We start from the raw sequence: 24507 nt of genomic DNA, 5'->3' as shown, positions 1-24507 counted from the left end.
ATGCTATCCCGTTTTTTTTTAACATTTTGAAAATTATATATGCTTTATTAAACTTAGGACTCAATTGACCATTTCGATGTATTAATTGTTTTTGAAAATTGGAAATGTATATTTGTACTCTCTTTTTAAATGAAAAAAAAATATTTTAACCATAGCTTTTATGAGATTTCTGGCAAATAAAGCTTATATCAATCTATCTATCCATTCCCTCATTTCCTCCACATTAACAGATATCTTTTCCACATAAGCCACCTCCACCACATAAAAATCTTAGTTAATGGACTTGTTAAATCCAATAGTTTGTCTTGGCACTTCTTCAAGGCTTTATCTAATCCCTTCCTGGGATCTCTTCTTCCCTTACCAATGAACGCCAAAATCTTTGTGTCGAGATCAGGAGTCTGCATAACTTTCTTCGCTAAATTAGGCCTAGGGCATTCTGAGAAGAGACATAATCTAACGTCTTTAGGGATCTGTTTCCTTAACCAAGCCTGTACATCGCAACATGTGAAGCTGGTGTCCATTCTGGCGAAAGCTGATGTTTTATTAATATGGGGACAAATGTGAATTCCCCAAAGGGATCAGTTAATGACCCATCCTGCTCATCTAAACTTTTCTCCAACAATTCTGTCTTCTGAGCCACATCCCTCTCTTCCTTATCTTTATTAAAATCTGATGAGCAGCTTATCTCTACCTCAGCACTCAATGTGGAGTCATCACATTGTGCAACAGAATGTTTGCGAGCAGTTTTATCTTGTTTATTCTTTCCTGGATCCGTACGTTGGTCCCGTTGTGTCTCCTAGACACCACCAAGTTTCATGAGTACACATATTGTATTCTTAGACTCAGTAAGCTTCCCTCCCTTAGATTGTGTTACAATAAAATCCAATTACTTCAGTTTCCTGCTTACCTTACCTTCTTTCTTATTCTGAGAACCTTCCCCAGCTGACCATTACCTTTCTTCTTCAGATATAACCCTCTTTTCGAATTTCCTATCTATTCTAGAATCCAACCCTTGGGAAACTTCTCCAACAATCCAGTTAACTTATTGTCCAAGGGCACCTCCTTACTCCCTAAATTTCTTTCTTCAGCCATCTTCCCAAGTATTTCTTCAATAAGTACAATCTGCAACTGAAAATAAACAACCAATCTATTTCTTAATCTACTGACTAAACGTCATGGCTCTGCAAGAGTCTGTGTAACTGTTAAAGCACACAAAAACAGTTTTTTCCAATCGACAATATCTCAATCTGTCAGTGTGTTTCTATCTACATTCAACTCCGAGATATCCCAAACCTCTAAATTTGCTGCCCGTTCATGACATAGTACATGAAATGGCATGCCAAAATTAGTCCTCTCTTAATGTCTATTCTCATTTCTCCAAAACTGAGATCTGCCCACTAGTCGGCTCGATCTCAAAACTGGAGAAAATGAGCTCACGTCTGCTGACACCTGTGCCTGCTTGAGCCTGCGGAGTTTGCAGCGCTCTAACCCAACCAGCCAAGACACATCCTCAAATGCTTCAGAATGTCCATCCCACAAGTAAATGTGAAGACAGTCCCCACGCAGATGCAGGAAGGCACCAGACAGCTGCAGAGAAACATCCCTTACCACATGTGAACATTAAGAAAGATACCACACAGCTGCAGAAAGGCACCGCGCAGCCATAGAGAGAAACAAAGGCTTCGAGCTACCTAGCTCAACAGAGCCCACACGTCCAACCATCCCATTCACTGTAACCGCATAATATTCTTGCAATAATCCTGAACGTTTCTGAAAAAGTTGCAATTTGCCCTGTTCTAAATAGCCATCAAAAAATCCTTGAAACAAGGATAAAGTTTTTTAGAAAAGAATCAGTAAACTTTAGAAAAACACTCAGTTCTAACTTTAAAATACAATATTATTAATTCTTTTTCTTGTTTAAAAGATTTTTATTGGGATTTTTGCAAATACAGAGTACAAGCCATATGAAAAATACATAATTAACTTAATACAATAAGACATTAGGCAAAAATCGTATGAAAAAGATATGCTACAGGAAAAAAGAAGAGAAAAGGGAAAAATAAAGTAGGAAAAAAGAAGGAAAGCAAGAAGAAAGGAAGAAGAGAAGGCGGGAGGAGAAGGAAGGGCAAAGAAAGGGGAGAAAAGAGAGCAATCCAAATAATGTGGAAGAGGAATATTTGCAGAAAAAAAGAGAATAGTGAAAGTAATATCATGAAGGTTTGGTAGAGAGATAAATAGTAAAAGGGAGCCAAAGGAGATCAGATTTGATTTTCTGAGAGATAGAAGAAGAGGAAGCAATCGCCATTCTATGTTCATCGCAAATGAAATTCCACCAAGTATTTACAGACAATTTAGAATTATCTTTCCAAAGGGATAGAATCACTTTAAAAGCAAGAGCAATAAAAAGATCAAACAGTCTCATAGAAGTAGGTACAATGTCCACACCATGTGATATAGAGCCTAAGAAAATATGCAAAAAGGATAAAGGTGCTGCGAAACCAAACACTGACATGCAGATTTTCCAAACGATTGCGGTTAATCCGCATCCTCCTGGCCGGAGGAAGCCACCGCCGGCCCGGAGGATGCGGATTAACTGCTGCGGTCAGAGAAATGACCCCCCGCCGAATTAGGATGGCGAGGGGGTCATCTACGGAAGGCAAGACCGTCTGCCGCTTTTCCGCCACGAGACCGCGGCGGAAAAGCTCTAATATGGTGGCGGTGTCTATCAGACACCGCCAGCCATATTAGGATGCATGGGGAAACATGCTTTTCCATTGCGGGTTTTCCGCCGTGGAAAAGCATGGGGTCTTTGGCTTTTGGGGGCCCGTTGCGGGCCCCCAGGGTGTCGGGGGGTGGGGGGTGCACATGGGGGGTACCTATGGTACCCCTCAACATTTACATGCACAAAGTGGCAGGCACCGCGCGGTGCCTGCCGCTTTGTGCATGTAAATGTAACACATGCAGTTTTAACATTGTGGCGGGTGCTGCTTCAAGCAGCACCCGCCGCAATGTTAAAACATACAGGATGTGACCGCCAGGGTGGCGGTCACATCCTAATTTGCACGGAGGGACCTCCGCTGCCCCTGCGGACGGTCCCTCCACCTCTGGGGTCCGTCCGCCATTCTAATCGGCCCCAGAGTTCCAAAAGGATAAGACAGAAGGGCACTCATAGATTAGGTGTTTGAGGGTGCCCGTTTCTGTCGAACAGGACCAGCCAAGCGGGTAAGAAGATGGGGAAAATTTACAAATATGAACATGAGTGATAACAGCTCTATGGTAGATAACAAATAAAGATTGGGTGATACGGGCAGCAGGCGAAACTTTAAACCATTTAGTCCATAATTTGTCCCATGTCAGAACAGAAAAGGAAACAGACAAATCATGTTCCCAAGCAATCTCAACATTTGATTTAGAAAGAACCAAAACATTTGATAACAACAGCGTATATACAAATGCAGCTTTAGGTAACTGGCTAGAGAATAAAGGGTATAAGGGAGCAGAGGGAGTAATAAGAGGCATGGGAAGAGGCAATGTAAAAGGAGATAAATGAGATTGTATGGCAGTAGTAATGATATTGTATTCATGTAGACCGGAGGCAGGTTGGTGATAAATAGTTTGCAGTTCAGGAAAAGGAATAATAGAATTATTAGAAAGAAATTGATGGACAAATAGAATATCCTTTTCCTTCCAATATTTGTAGTAGAAGGATTTACCTTTATATTTGAATAATTTATTATACCACACTACTGAGGAAATGAAGCATTGAAAAGGGGTAAAATCCTTGGAGAATGTAGTGTGCAGCAAAGTTTGAGAGTGTTTCAGAACTGGGTACTTAGCTACAAAGGAGCAATTAGACATAAATACAATATGGTAAATGAAAAATCCCTAAACAAGGAGCGCTCAAAAAGAACCCATCTGGGAATTGGGGAGTCTGAAAAATCATACGCCAACGAGAAAGATTGTTTAATTAAAAAAGCAGAGTGATCATTTTTAAAATTAGGGAAGCGTACACCACCTTCTGTTTTGGGTCTAATAAGTGTACTGAAAGCAATGCGGGGGTGTTTGCTATTCCATAAAAATTTAGTACAAATGGAATTTATACGGGAAAAATAAACATTGGGTATTTTGAAGGGGAGCATAGAGACAGTATATAGTACATGAGGAGTAATCATCATTTTAATAGTATCAAGTCTACCCCACCAGGAAAGATAAAGTGGAGACCAAATTTGAAGGAGAGACTGAAGTTTTTTGATAAGGGCAGCAAAGGTAAACTTGAGCGTATCAGTTAATGATGAAGAGAACTAAATGCCAAAGTACTTGATTTTCAAAGGGCACCATGTAAAGTCAGTAGTATTACACATATATTGGTAGCAACTAGCATTTAGGGGCAGAACCTCCGTCTTAGATAAGTTCAGCCTATACCCTGAGATAGAGGAATACAAACAAACCTCATCTAAAAAAGGAGGCAAAGAGTCAATTGGATTGGTGATATAAATCAAAATGTCATCAGCATATGCAGATATTTTAGTCTCAACAGAGGAGGAAATAAAAACCAACAATCCGAGGATTATTTCTGATGCGCTCTAAAAAAGGCTCAAGACAAAGGATAAATAACAAAAGGGAAAGGGGCACCCTTGTCTAGTACCTCTAGCTAGAGGAAAAAATCGTGAAAACTGATTATTAACAAAAATACTGGCACAAGGGGAGGAATACAGAAGTTTAACAAAGGAAATAAAATTAGGGCCAAAGCCAAATCAATGGAGAGTTTGAAATATAAAATGCCATTTAATTCGATCAAAAGCCTTCTCAGCATCTAAGGACAAGGCAGCAAGCGGGTCTTTACATTTTTTACCAAGTAAAATGATATTAGAAAACATATGAGCGTTATCAGAGGTTACTCTGCCCTTCACAAACCCAACCTTATCTGTTTTAATCAAAAGTGGGACAATGGAATCAAGACGGGAGGCAAGAATTTTAGCAAAAATTTTACAATCATAATTAATTAAGGATATGGGGCGATAGTTTTTACAAAGGGAATGGTCCTTATCCGGTTTGGTAATAATAACAATTAATGCATCCATAAAGGATCCGGAAGCCTTAGCATCTGCAATAAAGGAATTAAAAAGTTGTAAAAGTTTAGGAGCAAATATTGAGTGGAAAGTGGAGTAAAATTCAACAGGCAACCCATCAGGTCCCGGTGCTTTTGACTTTTTAAGGGAATTGATGGCCGCAATCACCTCCTGAAGGGTAATGTCATTCTCCAATTGTGCAAATTCGTTAGAAAGTGAAGGTGGTGAGGGAAGACCATCAAAAAAGGAGGTTAAATTTGAAGTTGAGGGATGGGTGTCATCAGTATATAGAGACTGATAATAATCCTGAAAAACAGCAGCAATTACCTCATCAGAGGAAACAAGTTTATTATGGGCTTCATGAAGGATAGGGCCCACCGCCTTACGCTCGGATTTAACTTTTAAATAGTTAGCCAGCATTTTGCCCGCCTTGTTTTTCCCCCCATGAAATTTGGATTTATTCTTGAGCAAAGTATTACAGGCCTCAAAAGTAGCAATTTTATTCAGCTCAGTTTTTTCTGCAATGAGATCCCGAAGGGCATTAGAAGCCTTAGAAGTAAAATAAACGTGCTCAAGCTCTTTAATGTGTTGCAGCTGATTCTTATATTTAGTAACATTTAATTTCTTTTTCTTAGAGACATAAGAAATAGTAAAAGCTCGGAGGGCAGCTTTAACAGCATCCCAATTGTTAGAGATAGAGGTATCAGATGGGTTATTTAGGGTAAAAAATTCAGTAATAAAAATAGTGACTTCCTTCATAAAGACAGTATGTGACAAAAGAAAAGTATTACATTTCCATCTACTAAACTTAGATGAGGTAAGGGAAAGATCCAGGACAGCATACACTGGGGCATGATCAGAGATGAAAATGGACCCAATTTCGGAGCGTTGAATAGAAGGAAGTAAGGATTTACTAACCAAAATGTAATCAATTTGTGATCGAGTATGGTGTACATTAGGAAAAAAAGTATACTCAAGTGACTCAGGATTACATGTTTTCCAAACATCAAATAATGGACGTGAGGCAATGGCAGATTGAAAAGATTTATGGGATTTATCAGGTTGGAATTTGCAGGAGGAAAGTCTATCAGAGAAAGGGTCCAACCATTGGTTAAAGTCACCCGCAATTACTATGTTGGGACAGTCTATAGAGGATATGAGAATTTTAATGTCATTCCAAAATTTGGGATCGGGCAAACAGGACCATAGATATTTAATAAAACCAGTGTCTTGTTTTGAATCACAATCTTTGCCATTGCCCAACGACGTCAGTATCATTTTGAGTAGACAATATTTGAACTGATAAAGCTTTGTGAAACAGTATAGCAACACCCCCTTTCTTGTCAATAGCAGGAGAAAATACAACTTGGCCTACCCATTGCCTTTTCAACTTAATTGATTCTAAATCTGCACAGTGAGTTTCCTGGAGAAATGCAATTTGAGAATTAAGTTTAGATAAATGAGATAATACCTTTTGTCTTTTAATTGGATGACCAAGCCCTCGGACGTTCCACGAAACAAAGTTACATATGAAGGAAGGTAAGGAGTAAGGGGAACGATTGGATTGGAAACACTTCAAGGAAGCAACTACAAAGGAAAACACGATTAAAAAAAACATTACAATGAAACAATTCATACAACATATTCAGAACAATGCCATACAATAGTTCCAAAACAACAAGAGGAAATAAAGAAAGATGTTGAACCGAAGAAAGATTTGGTTGAGAAAAAAAACATTGCCCGAAGAAAAAGATAGAAAACAGAGGCGAGAGAGGAAAAAGTAAAGGAGGGAAGAAATAAAGACCAAGTAGAAAGAAAAGGATAGGAAGCAAACAGCGAATAGATCAAGGCAAGAGAGCCAGGTCTGAAGAGAAAAGAAAAACCAAGATAGTAGGAGCGTAGAGAGACCGAAGAGGAGGCAACCCTCAGCGAGCCCTACAGATAAGGGAGTGGAACCAGGACCTTAAAAAGGAATACAGGAACGAGATAAGAAAGTACAGAGGAGAGATATGAAGCACAGAACTAAGAACAATACAGACCGGAAGAAGAAGTCAGAGGAAATAGAAACATCAAACATTAGTATCCATGCTAGAAGGAGTAATACTCTGCAAAAATGAGTGAAGTTTCTGTGGGTCGTCAAATGACCGGGTACGACCGTTGTAAGTGATTTCACTGAAACAAGGATGAAGAATGCCATACTGGATATTCAACTGTCTCATTTGAGGTCGAAGATTCAAAAATTCTTTACGTCGAGCATTCGTTGCGTTGGAAAGATCTTGAGAAATAAAAATATTGTGACCAGACCAAAGAAGATGTCGTTTTAGTTTAGCAGCCTTCAACACAGACATTAACTCCATAAATTCCAGAAAAAGCATGATGATACCATGAGGTTTGGATGCATTAGAGTGAAGGCGACCTAAACGGTGAGCTCTTTGAATGTTAAGAGGTTTTGCCGTAGATGGAAGTTCTTTGAGATCCTTCAGAAATGTCTGTAGAAAGGACACCATATCAGGACCCTCAATATTTTCCGGAAGACCATAAAGGCGCAGGTTGTTCCTGCGGTTACGATTTTCAAGGTCCTCGGTGTGAAGCTTTAGCTTATGGATCTCTTGTTCCAATAGAGGAATCTTGGAAGAGGCGTCTTGAAAGTCACTAACACGTTGCTCCAAATCCACAACTCTGCCTTCCATAACACCCAATTTTTCTTCAATTTGAGTAAGTTTAGCATTAGTAGCAGACATAAATGGTTGAAGGCCACGAACCTCCTCCAAAATAGAGTCCAAAACAGGATTTGAAGATGGAATGGGAAAAGGCGGGTCATTTTTAGGTCTCTTCACCTTACCTCCAGTTAAAGATTGTTTTGAATTTCCTGACTCATGAGCCATGTTGAAGACTTGGAAGTAAAAACCAAAAAAGAGCAGGTAGTGCGACTAAATATGAGAAACACACCTCGCACAAGCACTGGGACCAGACAGACTAAAAAAAAAAAAACACCTGCAGGTCAAAAATGTACAGAGAAAACAGTCTCGTTCAAAATATAAGCAGGATGAGAAAATTAGTCTGTGGCAGCTCCAGAAGAGATAATCAGGAGTAGGCAAGCGATGACGTATAAAGCAACACAGTAGACTGTATTTCCTGAGAGACAAAGGCCATATATGAAGAGAAACATAGCATCCACAGAAAGAAGAGGAGGCCAGTAAACAGGAAAAAAACTCCATGCACTAAAAATATTGAAACACTTTATATGCAGACAGCATGGGTAGAGCAGAAAAATAGCAAATGCGGTCATTCGTGCCAAAAATACAAAATGGCGGCTGATTTTACTTCAAAGCAAATAAAACTAAGTGCCAAAGTAGGAAATTAATGTCAAAGAAGCAAAAAACCATAGCGCCTCACATCACACAAGCAAGGAGTGTAGAAAAATGGTAGGCGACATTTGGAGAAGGTAGTTAGGGCCAAGAATCAAGTCCCAGAGGCTGAAGAAAGGACGCAGGCTTGGCGGCGCAAAATGGCGGCTGCCCGCGTCCGAAATGCGGAGAGATTTACCAGCAATTAACTTGCAGCGAAATGTAGGCAGAAAACATCAAACATCAACATCCTTGCTGTCAGGGGATGTTCCAACGGCAGAAACATTCACCGGAATCCTCCGAGGTGCAGGTTAAGGTCCAGAAATCGTCTTAGGTCGCCCGCAGTGCAGCGGAGCTCAGTGAGGAGACGTCATTCCTGAACGGCGCACAAGCCACGCCTCCCAAAAATATCAATACTTAAGCACACCCATGCCCCTCTTTCAAAGAGTAAACAAATATCAGTCTACTAAAATCAATTAACAAAATCAATACGTTCATAACCAGCTGCAAACGTTGTGCTTATCTGCTCAGTGGCAGGCAAAAAAAAAGGAATAGGTCAGAGGGTTCTGACCTTTTTATTAGGTTGGAATTTTTTGTTGTTAATTGTCTGAGTTCTTTGAAGAGGCTGCTGAATGGTAGCAATTAAAGGAAGATTGAAATAATGTTAACCCCTGGTCTTGACATAAACCCTCAAAATATGTTTTCACTGTTGAAGACTCTGGCTGTACTAGGAGGAAAACTGAACTCCAAAATAATTTATTTATTTTTCTATTTTGGGCTTGGGACAAGCATGAAAAATGGTTCAACAACTATTTTAGGTATTTATTAGAATCCAGTTTGCATGTCCCTGTGTAGCGAGTTGGGCATCAGCCCAATTTGGTGTGGCTGAGGAGGAGAGAACTCCTCTTTTCCCTATACAAACCCCTGACTGGCCTACAGACTTCCTTTAGGGTCAGAAAGCCTGTATCATAATGGATTTCCTTTAGAATAGTACATTCTGGGATAGTTTGCATTAAGGAAGTACTGTAAAAGTAAAAAGGGTTGCCCGGCAACATTTTCCCCATTAGTTGGCAAATCACAAGGAGTCTCCTCCCACTGGCTACTGAAGTGTATAATAAGTGACCTCACCACCAGCTCCCCAGAACATTTACTGAACCTGCTGAAGAATCGAAGAAGGACTGCACATGCTGTTAGAGACCTGGGAGAATCCTGAAGGGCTGGACCTACTCCCACGTGTACCCAGGACATTGAAGTGGACTTGAATGCTCAGTTGACTGATGTCCTGTACAGCTACAGGAACATCACAAGCTGTAGGAGGACTTTTTTTCTGGAAAAAAAGGTGGACCTTGTATAACTGACCTGGACTGAACTCTGCTGGTGGACTTCACTAGTGTAAGTCCTCACTCCTAAGTGCTGTCCCTGAGGTCCTGAAACACTTGGTTGTGTACAGATGGACTTTCCCAACAAACTCGGAAAAGCTGTGACTTTTTTGACTTCCAAGACCCCTGGGGAGTTAGTGGGACCTATCAGCAAAGGTGCCTTATTTTTTGTTTTCAGAACAAAAAAAGGTGGCTTATTTCAATATGATTTCATTGTATACAGCATGAGGCATGACCTCTGGAATGATTTTGAGCTCCATAAAAAAGAGATTGAGGTCACGTTTAAAAAGATGTTACGGAACATAGTGCAGCACCCAACGTTGCTGAGCCAACTTGTGGACAGGGAAATAGCAGGCCAGCACCTTATCTACAGAGATATCACACTATCCTGCTCTCTTCCTAGCTTTGGTGCAGAATCATACTGTCAAGTGTGCCAGACACATCTTTACACCATAGCACTATACCTAGATAACCTTTAAAACGTTTGCCACTACATATGTGTGCTGTATAGTGTTGCCGTGGGTGTTTCTACACAACACCCATGGAGTTTCACGCTGCCCCAGATTTACAATATCTCATAAACCTGAGGCTGCATCAAAACCCTGTGCCTCCCTAGAGCAGGTGTAATGATGAAACATTTCACATATTTTACTATTTCTACTTGTGCTGCATTCTGTAGCAAACAAGGAATGAGGAAAACACTTCCTGTGATTGTGTTTGTGCAGGAAGGTGTACCTTCCTACACAAAAACAATCCTTTCAAAAACACAGACAGCCTTGCACCATGCTGCAAGGTTACCTGTGTAGGCGTTCGGCTGCACATTGTGCACTGGGGCAGGCAGAAAGGACAGGAATTCCTGCCCTTTTGAATTGGTGTAGGGCAGCGCAGCAAAATTACTTGCGGCACAGTCCTCCGCCTTTGTAAATATGCCCATAAGTCAAGAAGCAAAATATTTGACTGGATGAACACGCTTGGTGTATCCGCCTGTGCTAACTATGGTCGGCCTGATATTACACCTATGTCTTGGCCAACTGCGAACAGTGGCTACTAATTGCTGCCTTCTCTTTTTCTCTGGAATCTTTGAAAATTCATATCTCCGGTTCCCTTCCGGATTTTCACCATTTTGTTTATTACATTTCCCTCTATTTCTGTAAATTGCAGCATGATATTCATTGTGTTGTGTTTTTCACTATTTAACTTTGTTGGTTCTTCTAATTGGTTTATATATGGTCTTTAAATTTAGCTAGTCTATTGTACACCATGGCTATATGGGGTTGAGCTCAGGTTTATATGATTTAAACCTTAGCCTCGACCTAACAGGTTAGTGACTTTAGTGCTACCATCCACCCCAATTATTAATTTTCTGTCTTACGACTTGACTGCACCATCATACTCACACTTGCAATGTGCTCGAATAGTCACCCTCGGGGGGGTCTGGGGAGTTTTGATTTTTTTTAGGAACCTTGGTGATTTTTTTGACACATGAACAATTACCTTATTTCCCCGGTTCTTCTAATAGCCCGATATTCATCGAAGCCCTCTGTGTTTGCCTGCCTCATCAAACATTGTCAACTATGACAGCTCATAAATAAATTAGACAGCAGTGTTAGTATTTGTATCATTTTATTGTTGAATGCCACTGGCAGCTTTCATTTACAATACCTCGGAAGCCACAAAGTAAGAACAGTAATTTAAAAGTTATTTAATATTTACTACATAGTTAGACAATATCATATTCAGGCACACCATTACTCCCCAATCAGGGCTTTCCTAGTAAGGCCATTTCTGTCCCTCGGCATTAACATTTAGAATCAGGCCTTTCACAGCCTAAATCAGATTTAATCAGATACCTCTCCAGCAATTTCATCAAGATCTTTCCCATTCAAACCATTCCTATCATGCCTACTATCCCACACTAAGACCACTTAACCCTTGCCACGTCACATTTCCCCAGCCACTCCATATCTAGGGGACATATTATAAAGAAACAGCGTTAACATTATCACCCTTGTGAATTCCCATAGAAGCCCATGTTCTGTTGTGAACATGGGCTTCTATGGGAATTCTTTACGGCATATTATCAAGCCCATTATCGCCGATTTAGTAGCAGTTTTCTACCGCTAAAGCGACGATAATGTTAAAGCCGTGCTTGAAAATATGCCCCTAGATCTTTTCCATGTACTCGGTTCACTTTCAGACTACTTCCACATAGGAGACTTGCAGCCATGTCTTTCCCCTGTCATTTGTCTGTTCCTCCCCACATTCCACAGAGTAACAGTTACATTGTTCCCACTAAAATGTTTGTAGTTTATAAACTTTGCACTCCTCGAGGGTTTCAAAAATGCTAAAACTGTGCAAAATGTTTCCTAGAGGAAAACTTTTGTAGAAGAAAGAAATTATGGAACAATTTGTATGCAAAAACTCTTTTGTCAGAACTTGTTCTCTAAGCTTAAGCAGGGGACACTTTCGGTGGATTTCTTCATCCATGATTTTTTAAACTTGGAAATCTTTGCAATGTTTTGAAGCTTGTATAGGTTTAATGAACATTTGCAAATAAAACCCTATTCAACTTTGAACACACATGCTAAAGGCCTCACAATTGAATAAAATGTGCATGCTACATGCACCACTGTGCCCTTGCCCTCACTTCGAACATGTATGTGTGGGATTACATAATTGCCGAAATCCAAAGAACATATCAAATTAATGAAATTAGGCAAAGAATGGTTGAGACAGTTCTCTTAGTGTTACTTAGAGACCTTGCATACATTTTCTGGTGACTACAGAAAGACAATTTGAAGATTCCTTATACATGTTCTTTTTTAACAAAATCTTAATTCAATATAATGTCAAAGTCTCACATTGTTCAAATCAATCATAGTTTCAATGTTTCTATTCCCCTTCTAAGCGCACATAATCATCTTCTAAAACAAGCACGACTTGATTAATGAATCAGGCAGTTCTGGTGTTTTAAATACAAATTGCCCATATTTTTGAAGTGCATTGTTACCTCATAAGTGGTAGATAACAGTTTAAAAAAAAAGGTTTCATGCAGCAATCAAACTAAAATGATCTGTTGATATTTCTTTACCTGCTAGAAGATTCTTATGTTCCTCAACCTAGGCCTAAGTAGTGAAGCGGCTTTTTACCTACATTTGTCCTACCTTACTCTGCATAACAGTTCTAGCCTAGACCTTTTACCTAGATAGTGCTGAATAAATGTTGATTGGTTAACTTGAAGCTATCCTACTTTATTATGCAGGAGGATTCTTTGTAAAATTGGCTGCACCTGACGTACATAACAGGATTAACATATTCTGTAGAAATGTCATTGCTAGCTTAATCTTTGGGCGACAGGGCTAATTTGCATAGTTGCAATTATTGACTGAGGCTTATCTACATAGTCATACCCATAACATATTGATTGTAGTAGAACGCTGAGTTTACCTTTTTGGTGTAAAAGAATCGCACCTTCACTAGTGCAGGAGAGTAGACGATTCCATTCTGACACAGACACTGAGGTCCTGGGACACTGAAGCTTCAACACACAGAGGTCTGACATCCCTTGTGGGGTGTGCAACTCAAGACCAAGACAGGGTCCTTCATCCTCTCCCATCAGCTAATGGGGTTGCCTCTTTCCTAAAGGACTCTTGCCTTTACGCCCACATACATGCTAGGTACATTTAGGTTGGTCCCGCATCGTAGGAGTTTGCTTGATTACTGTCATGTTTATATGCCTGCATATATTCACTGTTTTAGCAGCATGGTAGAATTCTACATTCTATTTACTTTGTTGGTGATGGTAATCTCTTACGTTAGCTTCTGTCTATTGATTGTTGCAGAAAACATGTTTTATACTAGATTGACGCTCGTTAAATAAATGCTTATTGAAAACGTCCCATTATTTTGTGCCCGTGTATCTCTCTGAGATTAAGTGAGCACGATTGATGGAGCAAAAAATAATGTTCTGTTTCCACTATCCCTGAAGGGTCAAGGGTTGTCATGTTCAATGGTTGCCAGAAACTATTTGCTCCTTGGTAAGGTTAGGGAGCTAATGGTGGCCCTGTGAGCTAGCTGGTCTATAGGCCGACGTATCCTGCGGGGCTGTCCGGAATCTGTCTGGACACCCATCCCTTAGTTTATGTTGTTCATCAAACAAACAGATCTTATATATTTTCAGGAACTACACGATAATATGCTCATCCTCTTTTCATCGTGTAATACGTCTTTTTCTGCACTTATCACAATGCCTAATACCATTGAATGACAAATGTGTCACTTCTAAAACTGACTCATACTTTTGTTTGCTGGGCCCTAGCCATGTCTTTCAGCCCCCATATATGTTCAGATATATCACAGTTTCAAAGTCATCATGTTTGCAATGTGCTTCTTTAAATAGAATATATAAGGGCCCCACCCACGTCTATCCTTCTTCATGAGACTATGTTACAGAACTACCTGCAGATGTACATGTAAAGCAAGATGCCTTGCACATCCATATCCCAGAATCACTAGGCAATGTACACTCTAAGGCACCCCAGATGCTTGCAGTAATGGATACTCCAAAAGGCTGTTATGCATACAACTATGTACACTCAAACTATTAAAAAAAAATAAGAGGTTGACTAATTGGCAGATTTGCATTATAGAAACAGCTGTAAGACACAATTTAGCAAAGCCACTTTGCGTGACTCATAGATATGAAATATGGGCAAGCCAGTGCATATCACTATGTTGCCTTACTCTGCGCTCGGGAGGCATAGGTGTTGCGGAGGGTGTTCCCGCACAACACCCATTTATTTTCATGCTTACCCAAATTTACAAGACCATGTAAACCTGGGGAAGAGGCAAAACTTTATGCCATCTGAGGTGAGACGCAATGAGGAGAAAACACCTCTCAGGATTGTTTTTATGCAGGAAAGATCCCCTTCATGCACAAAAACATTTCTGCTGACAACACAGGCACCCTTGCCCCATGGTGCAAGGGTGACTGTGTTGGTGCTACACTGCCAACACAGCAGAAGCCTTGTAGGAAAGGACAAGAATGCACAATATTAGATAAATATGGTGCTTTCCTACCCTTTTATTTTGACATAGGGCAGCACAGCAAAGTGACTTGCTGTGCTACCCTACGTCAAATCCCCATAAATGAGGTCCTTAGTAGTACCCAAAAGGTCTGAGAGAGCTAAAGCTGTCTCAAAGATCAGACCTAACATTTTCAGCTTGAGTATTGTTAAAGCCTAATATTTGCTTGTGGAGGTAGGACCAAACTTGTATAAAGGTAAATATTCCTCAAATCGCCCAAAGACGAAGAGTTGGATTATGTTACATCTTTGAAACAAAATTTAAATCACTATAAGAAATTAACCTGATGCTAGAATCAAGTCTAATCATAGGCAGCATGGGAAGTAAGATAGCTGCATTTTTGACTGCCTGGAGAATTATTTCTATTTATAAAAGGTAGACATACAGGGCATGCAAACGGGAGAATGAAGGTTTGGAGTTCCTCTCAGGCAGACAGCTTTCATCCCTAAAATCACAGACAATCACTGGGAGCCGCAGAATTACTTGTGCGTCATATACACTAATAAGGCAGAAGTGTTTGCGACTCCTGACGAATTGTGTTTTTGCACTTGGATACTTACATAAGTCGCAGTGCAAAATAAGGATGAGTCACAATCCAGTTGGTGTGCAAAAACGTGGCCTGCTTTGTGACAAGACCTTTGCTTAACAAGCCAATGGTGTTTTACATTCAGCTATATTTCTAAGTCAAACTAAAATGGTACCTTGTCAAACTTGTAATCTTCCTAGTTGCATCAGATTTAGGACCTGATTTAGATGTTGGTGGTATGGATACTCTGTTTCTGAACATCAATGGAGTATCCATACCACTAGGACTTTGGTCTCCCTGACACATTTCTATGTGGGCGGACCTTTGGTTTAATCAGTGAGGAGACTACTCCATCTCCTCTGTAATTAAACCCCTCCGATATCCTGATGGATAAGAGACTTATTTAAAAGCCCTCTGCACTACCAGTGTCACTTTTGTTGATGCTCCAGTGGTGCAGAGTGCAGACCCTTATCTACGCAGAGACGCAAAGCCATCCTGCATGTCTTTTAGTTGCCGTGTAGATATGGTGTAAAGGCAATGCAGCTCCAAGCCGCTGATTTGCCTCACACTATGCCAGGGAGGCGTGCCATGGGCATTGTGGTGGGTGTACCATCGCAACCCCCATTGAGTTTGCCACATTCCCAGATTTACTACATAGCATGAATCCGGGATACAGTCAAAACTATTTTCCTCCCCACGGCATATTTCTCCTCGTTGATTTCCTCTTTCTATGTGTGCTGCATTTTGCAGAGCACATAGAAAGATGAAAACGTCTCCATTGATTGTTTTCATGCAGAGAGGTGTCTTACTGCACAAAAACAGTCTTCCTACAACGTGAACACCCTTGTACCATGGTGCAAGCGTGCCTGCGTTGGTGCATGGCATCCATTTGTGTTACAGCACAGTGAAAGAAACAGGAATGCGCTGTATCTGGTAGATAACGTGCATTCCTGCCCTATTCTTTTAATGCAGAGCAGTTCAGCAAAGTGACTTGCAGCACTGACCAGCATAAAAAACTTGCAAATGAGGCCATAATTCCGCCCCCCTAATTTAGATGGGTGGAATTAAAGGTCAGTTTTTGGGGCCTGTCACAACTAGGAAAACCCTTGCAGTAAGGGGCAGTGATAAATGCTCCCTTCGCCATGGGAGATAACTCCCAGGGCGAGGGAAGCATTTTATTTTTTTATTGTAAAAAAGAAACCACAATTTCCACATGCTGAGTAGTGTGTAAAGCATCCATAAAGAGGTAGATTTACCAACATTTTTCACCATGTTTGCATCTCAAATGTTCACAAACTCATGTCATCTGTTAGTTTGGGATTTACTTTTTAGTACAAACTTCTTTTGCACTGAGACGGTGCCTGAAAGTATCACAAAGCAGCTTAGCATTGTTTTCAGTTATTTAGCATTAAAGAGTGTTTCATGTGTGGTGCATGGCAATTTACATGGTTTTGTTTATGCAAAACTCTATCTACTAATAATAGTCAGACAGGGCTTTGCCCCCAAAATAATGCTTCTTTGAAGCAGGTCTTAAGAAGGAGAAATCTTTTTAATTCTCAACTGTTTTCAACTTTGCAAGTGTTCTGTACTGTCGAGCCTACATACAAAGGTGGGAAAAGGTTTAAAGGTAAGCTTCCAGTGCAAAGCCAATGCTAGATATCACACAGACACCTTTGCACTGTGGTGCAAAGTGGTGTGCATGGTGTTAAGAAACATAAATATGTGACACTGTTAGGGAAGAAAGCAGGATTACCATATTTTTCTAGATATGGGCTGTCCTGCCCTTTGTCTCACACAACACAACTTTGATTTCTGCACTGCATTGAGTGATATATTTATAAACCTAGCCCGAAGAATTTATGTAAGCATCCGAAAAGATGGATTAGTGGATTTTACCTGTGCTGTTTTACGAATGTTGGACCTTTCCCACTGGTTGAATCATATTTTATATTTGTCGTTTTAGTTTGATTTTCTGATTTCTGTGCTATTGCTGCTTTCATAGATGTAGAATTAATAACATGCATGATTTGATTCATGAGATAGCATAATCACTAGCTAGAAGATATTGGAAAACCGATATACAGAAGACTTTATAAAATTATCTGAACCTCACTTCTCTTATGGTAATGTAAAAGCTTACTTCCAGTGAAAAAACGGCTTTCTTTTCAAAGTCGATGGGCCACTCGTTAATAATAAAACCACAACTGACTACACTTCAATGTGTTTTTAAAACTTTGATAATTATCCGTTTTAATGTTTTCCCATGTCTTTGATATCTCAGCCATCTCACTGTGATCTAAGGGAAAGAAGAAAACAAAGTCTGATCTATTGACAGTTAATTAGTTATCCTAGAATTGAGATGCTTGTGAGACTTAAAGTGTCACCATGAACTTTAGAACAAAGTATTAAATTGAAGGTTCAGATAAATCCACTTTACTGTTGAAATGAATGCTTATTTAACCATTAATCTATTTTTTTCAGGTGTTTTCTTTTTTGTTATAATACGTCCTTGCTATTTTTTAGAAGTAGGACTTCAAATCAGGGCTGGACTGGCTACCGGGCGTTTTGGAATGCTGCTGAGCTGGGGACCTAGGGGCATATTATCAAGGGGGGGCGATAGGGAATTATCGCCGCTTTAGTGGCCATTTTCGGCCGCTAAGCGGCGATAATACTATCGCCCTATTAGCAAGCTGTCGCTAACAGCAGTTAGCGACAGCTTGTAGGCGATAGCGAACGGTTTGGGGCCCGCTTTGCATGTCAGCGATATTTATTGCTAATGACATGCAAAGTGGACGTACCCAACCTGTTAGCGACTGAAAGCAGTCGCTAACATCGCTATCGCCTATTACCAATACAGGCGCAGCGATGGAAATATTCATGCTTAGCGCGAATATCTCCAAAAACTAACGCCTGCTCAGACCAGTTCTTAGCCATTATATCCAATGTGAGGTGGATTTAAGGTCTAAGACCCTGTTAGCGATAATGCGTGAATATCGCTGTATTCTCAGCTATATTCATGCATTTTGACGCTATCGCCGGGAATTTTATCGCTTTTGAGATAAAGGTTGCTAATAGCACGTTATCTCAGCGATAAAATCCGGTGATACGCGGCGATAAAAAAATTGCCGCTAAAAAGCCTGCTTAGCGATAAATATCGCTATTTGTTGGTAATATGCCCCTGATTTAGTTGATGGTGACCTATGTGTGCTGAATGAAATTCGTTTTGCTTTCTTTATTTCGAAGCACACGTAGGTCTCCATCAACTAAATCAGCCCCCACCGCAGTGAAATCAATCCTCAGCTCAGCGGCATTCCCAAACGCCGGTAGCCACTCCGGCCCTGCTTAAAATGACACAGTCAGTAATCACTAAACCCACTGAGGTAATCAACAAATCCACCAAGGTAAACCCGCTTAAACACAGATATATATTTTTTAAAGTGCTGTTTGGAAATTACAAAACAAGATATTTCGCACACGTATCTTGTTTAAATAGCCAAAATGAAAAAACAATTTGAAATGCCTTTGATAAGAATCGTAAGCACAGGGGGCGTGGCTTGGCACCCGAAGGTGATGGCGGCGCCTGAATGAGGCTCCGTGCGGCTCCAGGAGACACTTCGGTTCTAGAGCGTCTTTTACTGTTGTGGGAAGATGTACATGCGCGGAACACACCCTGATGCCTTTGAGCTGCTTGGAGATTCCTGCACCGCACGTTTGGAGAAGTTCTCCGTCACAGTGAGTTCTGCGCGGATTGCCGATGGCGCGGCCGCCATTTTAGGCATTACCGCTTTGTGCGCACCTCTTCTTTTCCGCTGGTGCTTAGAGCCCTAATATCGTTGCGGTGGTGCCAGCTGACTTTTTGAGGCACAGAAACTCTCCACACGACCCACAGTTGTGTTCTCATGCCTAATTCGGCGCTTGATGAGTTCGTTGTTGCAGCGACCGCCATTTTGCGTCATACAGCATCCCTTTCCTCTCACACTTGTGCATGGAGGTTACTTTGCGCCGCATTTCGTCTTCAACCAGACTTTTAGGTTGCTTCACAAGCTCTGGCTCTAACACCACCCCACAGTTTTATGGCTTTTGTTATGACCTGTGAATGCTGCAGATTACTTGCTGCTTCAAAATACTCACCTCCAAGGCTTATTCTATACTTCTTCTTTGTTGGCCTTTGATGTACTTCGATGCTGGAAGATACCTCCTTATTTGTTCATTGCTGACTGCCATGTGAATACAGCCTCACTCTTTAATGCCTCTCAGTATTCTTGCTTTGCTGTTTTCTGACGATTTGCATTACCTCATCTTTATCCTGGCCGGTTCACTCCGCTCCTTGATGGCTGCCTTGTTTGTTCTGCGCATTTGAACTCTACTTCAACAGCTGTGCTTTCTCAGTGCTGCAATTGAACGGCATTGCACTCAAATTTCCTTCTTTAATTTAGTTGTAACAAGTTTTGGTGCATTCCTCCATTGCTTTGCGCATTTTGTGTGCATTGCCCGACCGACAACCTTCGGCCTCTGCTTTATGGGTAGGCTTGGGCACATGTGACACCTGTCCCTTAAAACTAAGTCTACCATTGCTAAGAACTCTAAAGTCTTCTCTGCCCTTTCTAAATTAGAGGATTCCCTCATCTCATCTGGGTCCGATACAACAATGGAATCCCCACAACCTCCACCGGGGAAATCTAACATCAAAAGACTTAAGAAGGACCCCCCTCTCCCCCTAAGCAGATTGCGTCTGTCTCTATGGAGCTGTTGTTGGATGAAATCAGATCTTTCCATCCTTTTTTGGAGGAAGTCAGTTCTCTCCACCCTTTTATGGAGGAAACTTACGTCAAGCTTCAGAATCTCTCCGATAATTGGTCACACATAGAAACCAGAGTGGCCTCCGTCGAACACTCTGTTGCATCTCTTCAAGAAACCTGCTCCACAGTATCCCATTTGAATTCTCAGGTCGCTGCTCTTCATCGACAGGTGGAGGAATTGGAAAACAGAAGTAGGCAGAATAACCTTCGCATTTATGGTCTGGCTGAAGGACTCGAGGGCTCGGATTCACTCGCCTTCTTTAAATCGTTCCTTCCCAAACTGCTACGTATGCCAGAGGGCACAAATCTTAATATCCAGCGTGCGCATCAACTGGGACGCCCACCTACTTCTGCATCTTCTTCACAGAGGCCCAGAGGTGTCATTCTCTATTTTCTGGAGTACACTGATCTCCTGAAAGTCTTGTCAGCTGCCAAATCCTCTCCAAAATTGTCATGTTCTGGTTCTTCCTTGTTTTTTGCTCAAGATTATGCCAGAGCTACTGCCAATCGTCGCAAGGCCTTTCTAGAGTTGAGAGAAGATCTTCGCGCAATGGATGCAAGATATGGCCTTTACCATCCCTGTCTGTTCAAGGTCACCTATAATAACAAGACTACTACCTACGAAGATCCAGTGCGCCTCCAAAGTTTCATCAATGCACACAAGACCTCTGCCATGGATTCTTCTAGTCCTTCCTCCTCCACCCCTGGATGAACTGTGACTTTGTTGATTCTTCCAATGTTGTTGCATTTTGCCTTTCTACTCTTCAAGGGATCTTCCCATAATGTTGTTGCAACTTGTCTTTTTTGCTCTTTAAGATGTTTCAATATGTTGGTTCTTACTTTTTCTGTGCTGTGATGTTACTCATGGCTGTTTGTGTTACCGGTTCGACTCTCCTTTACACCCTAACCCCTTGTTTCTCCTTTTCATCCCCACAGGACCCTTCCCTATCCGCTGATGTCTCCCCGGTTCCCTGCCCAGCCGACCTTGGATGTGTCGCCTTACCCGTGTGGTTCCATACCCCCTCAGTTCCTTATCATTTTCTCCTTATGTAGGTGTGTTCCCTTTTTGTTTTTTCCCTTGTTTTTTCCTTTCCTACCTCGTTTTGCTCCGTATTCTTCTTCTTGTGTTCCTTCTTCCTTTTTTGTTTTCAGATTCTATCTGTTTGTCCTTCCAATTTGCTCTTGCCTATGTCATTGTTTCTTTTACTCTATTCCCCTTTTTTCTCCTTTTAATTCTCTTCTAGACTCTTTTTGTCCTTTTTCTCTTCATACCCGTGCTCTCTCTTTTCTTTTCCTCTTCTTCTTTGCTCTTGGTGATCATTTCTGCTTTTGCTTTTTCTCATGGGTTTTTTATTTGATTGTGCTAATGTGTCTACTACATGTTTTCTTTAGGATATGTCACTGAATATAATCTCGTGGAATGCCAAGGGTATTAATTCTCCAATCAAACATCAACAAATTTTGTCTCACTTGGCTAAGCTAAATGTGGATGTAGCTTTTTTGCAGGAAACTCACCTGTCTGACACTGAATCTGTAAAACTCAAAAGGGGCTGGGTGGGTGAGGTTTTTTATTCACAGGGAGATGGCAAAGTAATGGGGTAGCTATCCTGTGTCGTAAATCTCTCCCCCTTTCTCTAATTGCCCAGGAATCGGATAATGATGGTAGATGGGCATATGTCAAATTGTCTCTTAGAGGTGTTCCAATCTCTCTCCTTAATGTCTATGCTCCCACCGTAGGCGAACCTCTTTTTGGGGCTGATTTTTCTCGCCACATCACTAGGTTTATGGATGCCAACTTCATCCTAGCTGGCGACTGCAATCATCCCTTAGATCCTTTTGTAGATAGGAATTCTGCTGCCCATTATATCCCCAACAAACCCCACAAGCTCTTTGCCCAGGCTATTTCCCAACACAAGCTTGTGGATACTTGGCGACTCTGCAACCGACCTGTAATATCTAAGTAAGTATGCTCACATCTCTTCCTTGAATCCACCAATGGAATTCAGTAAATGTGATGTCATTTAGAATGTTATAATTGGATTCATCACAGTTGGTCTTGGGCTGAGCATCTAGCCAGACGCTTCTGGTGGGGTTTTTGTATATGTGTAACTTGTCCTAATAAATCTACTTAAAAGCTACCTTCAGTCTGGACCCAAGCTACTACATTATTTTGGCGACGATACTGAAAGAACCTACTTCAGTCACCTCTACAAGCAAATACATCTGGAATTTACCTATCTGCACTGCTGTGAACCAACTGTCAACAAATCAGCCCCACCAGTGACCTCTGCACCGGTCGCCCTCATCGCACTTCATCTTGGTTCCTATCAACAAGACTCTCTATAACCATACTACAGCAGTGACTTAGACAAAGGTAAAATAATCCTTTTACATTAACTTCGAAATTTCTGAAAAAATTAGCAGAAGCTTTTAAAACAACGAAAAACTCCTGTTAAGGGTTAAAAGCATGTTGAAACGGAGGAATAACAATGAAAAACTCCTGTTAAGGGTTAAAAGCACCTTGAAACGGAGGGATTTTTGTATTGATCTGTGACTGTGCATTTTTGAATTAACTGTCTTCCCTGGCTCTCAGAGTATTTAGAAGCGTGTGTGGATACGTGAAATAAATACAATTTATTGATTCTGAGCCTAACTGTAAGCAGAAGAGACAGCAGCTCTGAATGTTAGCAGAAAAGACAGACAGACACATCTATTTTTCCTTTTGAGGTGGAAATTGCAGGTTCTTTCTTGATATCGTCGCCAAAATAAATGTAGTAACTTGGGTCCAGACTGAAGGTAGCTTTTAAGTAGATTTATTAGCTTAAGTTACTAGTATACAAAAACCCCACCAGGAGCGTCTGGCTAGGTGCTCAGCCCAAGACCAACTGTGATGAATCAGGTCATAACATTCTATATGACATCATATTTACAGAATTCCACTGGTGGAGTAGAGAAAGACATGTGAACATATTTATTAAGATATTACATATCCTCCTTTCTCAAAAAACACAAAGAAAGAAACTAAGGTAAGAAAATAACATACCACAGAAAAGTAAAGAGTGTGTAGAACCAAAAGTAAAAACGTACTAAAGAGAGTCAAAGAGAGTTGAAGAACCAGCAGTAAAAGTAAAGAGAAATAGAAGAGAGATGAGGAAACATACTAAAGACAAATAGAGATTCCATATCAGATCCCATTATAGACATATTACTCATCCTCCTCTCTAAACACAAAAAAGAAAGGAAAGTTAAAGAAAAGGCAGGAAATCCATCAATGGCAGTTCAATTCACACCCACTGGCCAGGTAAGCTAGAAAAGGACAGCACAGATCAGGGGAAAACGAATAGACAGTGAAGGAAAAGAGTAAACTCACTCAACCATCACTATCACATACAAGAAGAATAAAAATACACAAGAAATTTCAAACTGGGCTAAAGTGGAAAACACAAAACAAGTATAATGAACAAAACGCCCAGAGTAACTTAACCCATGCATTACGGCTACTGAGACCATACACCCATTAAGGGTAACATTTTACTTATGCATGGGTGTCCTCGAACGGAGGAAAACAATGTGCACAGATACAAAATTAAACTAAACCCACACTAAGCATCAGAAGAAAGATAAGATGTAGACAATAGTGAGGATATTGAACAAGTAAATTGAAGTGCATATAATAATGGGAAGACCCAACAAACATTCGCAAACTGAAATGCATATAATAATGGGAAGATCCAATAAACAAACCTTAGGAAAGGTCAATAATTATGCATAGTAAACTGAACACCCCGTGAAGAGGTTTACGATGTGCACTGTATAGAAAGGATAAGTCCTTGGAAACGGACCCCATGTGGACATGGGAAACTAGTGCACCGATAAGTATTTAAGTACTTTGAACAAAACTAAATTACCAAACAAAAACCTATCACTCCGGAGAGATCAAGATAGGGTACTTAAGAAGAGCGGGACACACGTCCACGCAACACACCTCTATTGAAGGTCACTTGAAATATTGATTATTTACAGTAGTTTTTATTCATTTTACAGTATTATTTATTTCATATACATGATGTCTACTGTAAGATATAATAATTTTGAAAGACATTTGTTTCAATGTTATGAAGGTAATTTCACGCTTTACCTGTCAACCTTCGCGGTGATAGGCACACCAATTACCAATTACAGTTATTTGTGCACAATTAAATTTAGTCTCATACAGTACATATTACCTTTCGTTCACAGTGCACAATATTTAGGTCTCAGTCGTTTCAGCAAGCTTTTTCACATTGTGGTCATTTTCTTGTT

Source organism: Lissotriton helveticus, chromosome 6 (genome assembly GCF_964261635.1).
Source record: "Lissotriton helveticus chromosome 6, aLisHel1.1, whole genome shotgun sequence".
Lineage (NCBI taxonomy): Eukaryota > Metazoa > Chordata > Amphibia > Caudata > Salamandridae > Lissotriton > Lissotriton helveticus.
This window is presented reverse-complemented; position numbering follows the sequence as displayed.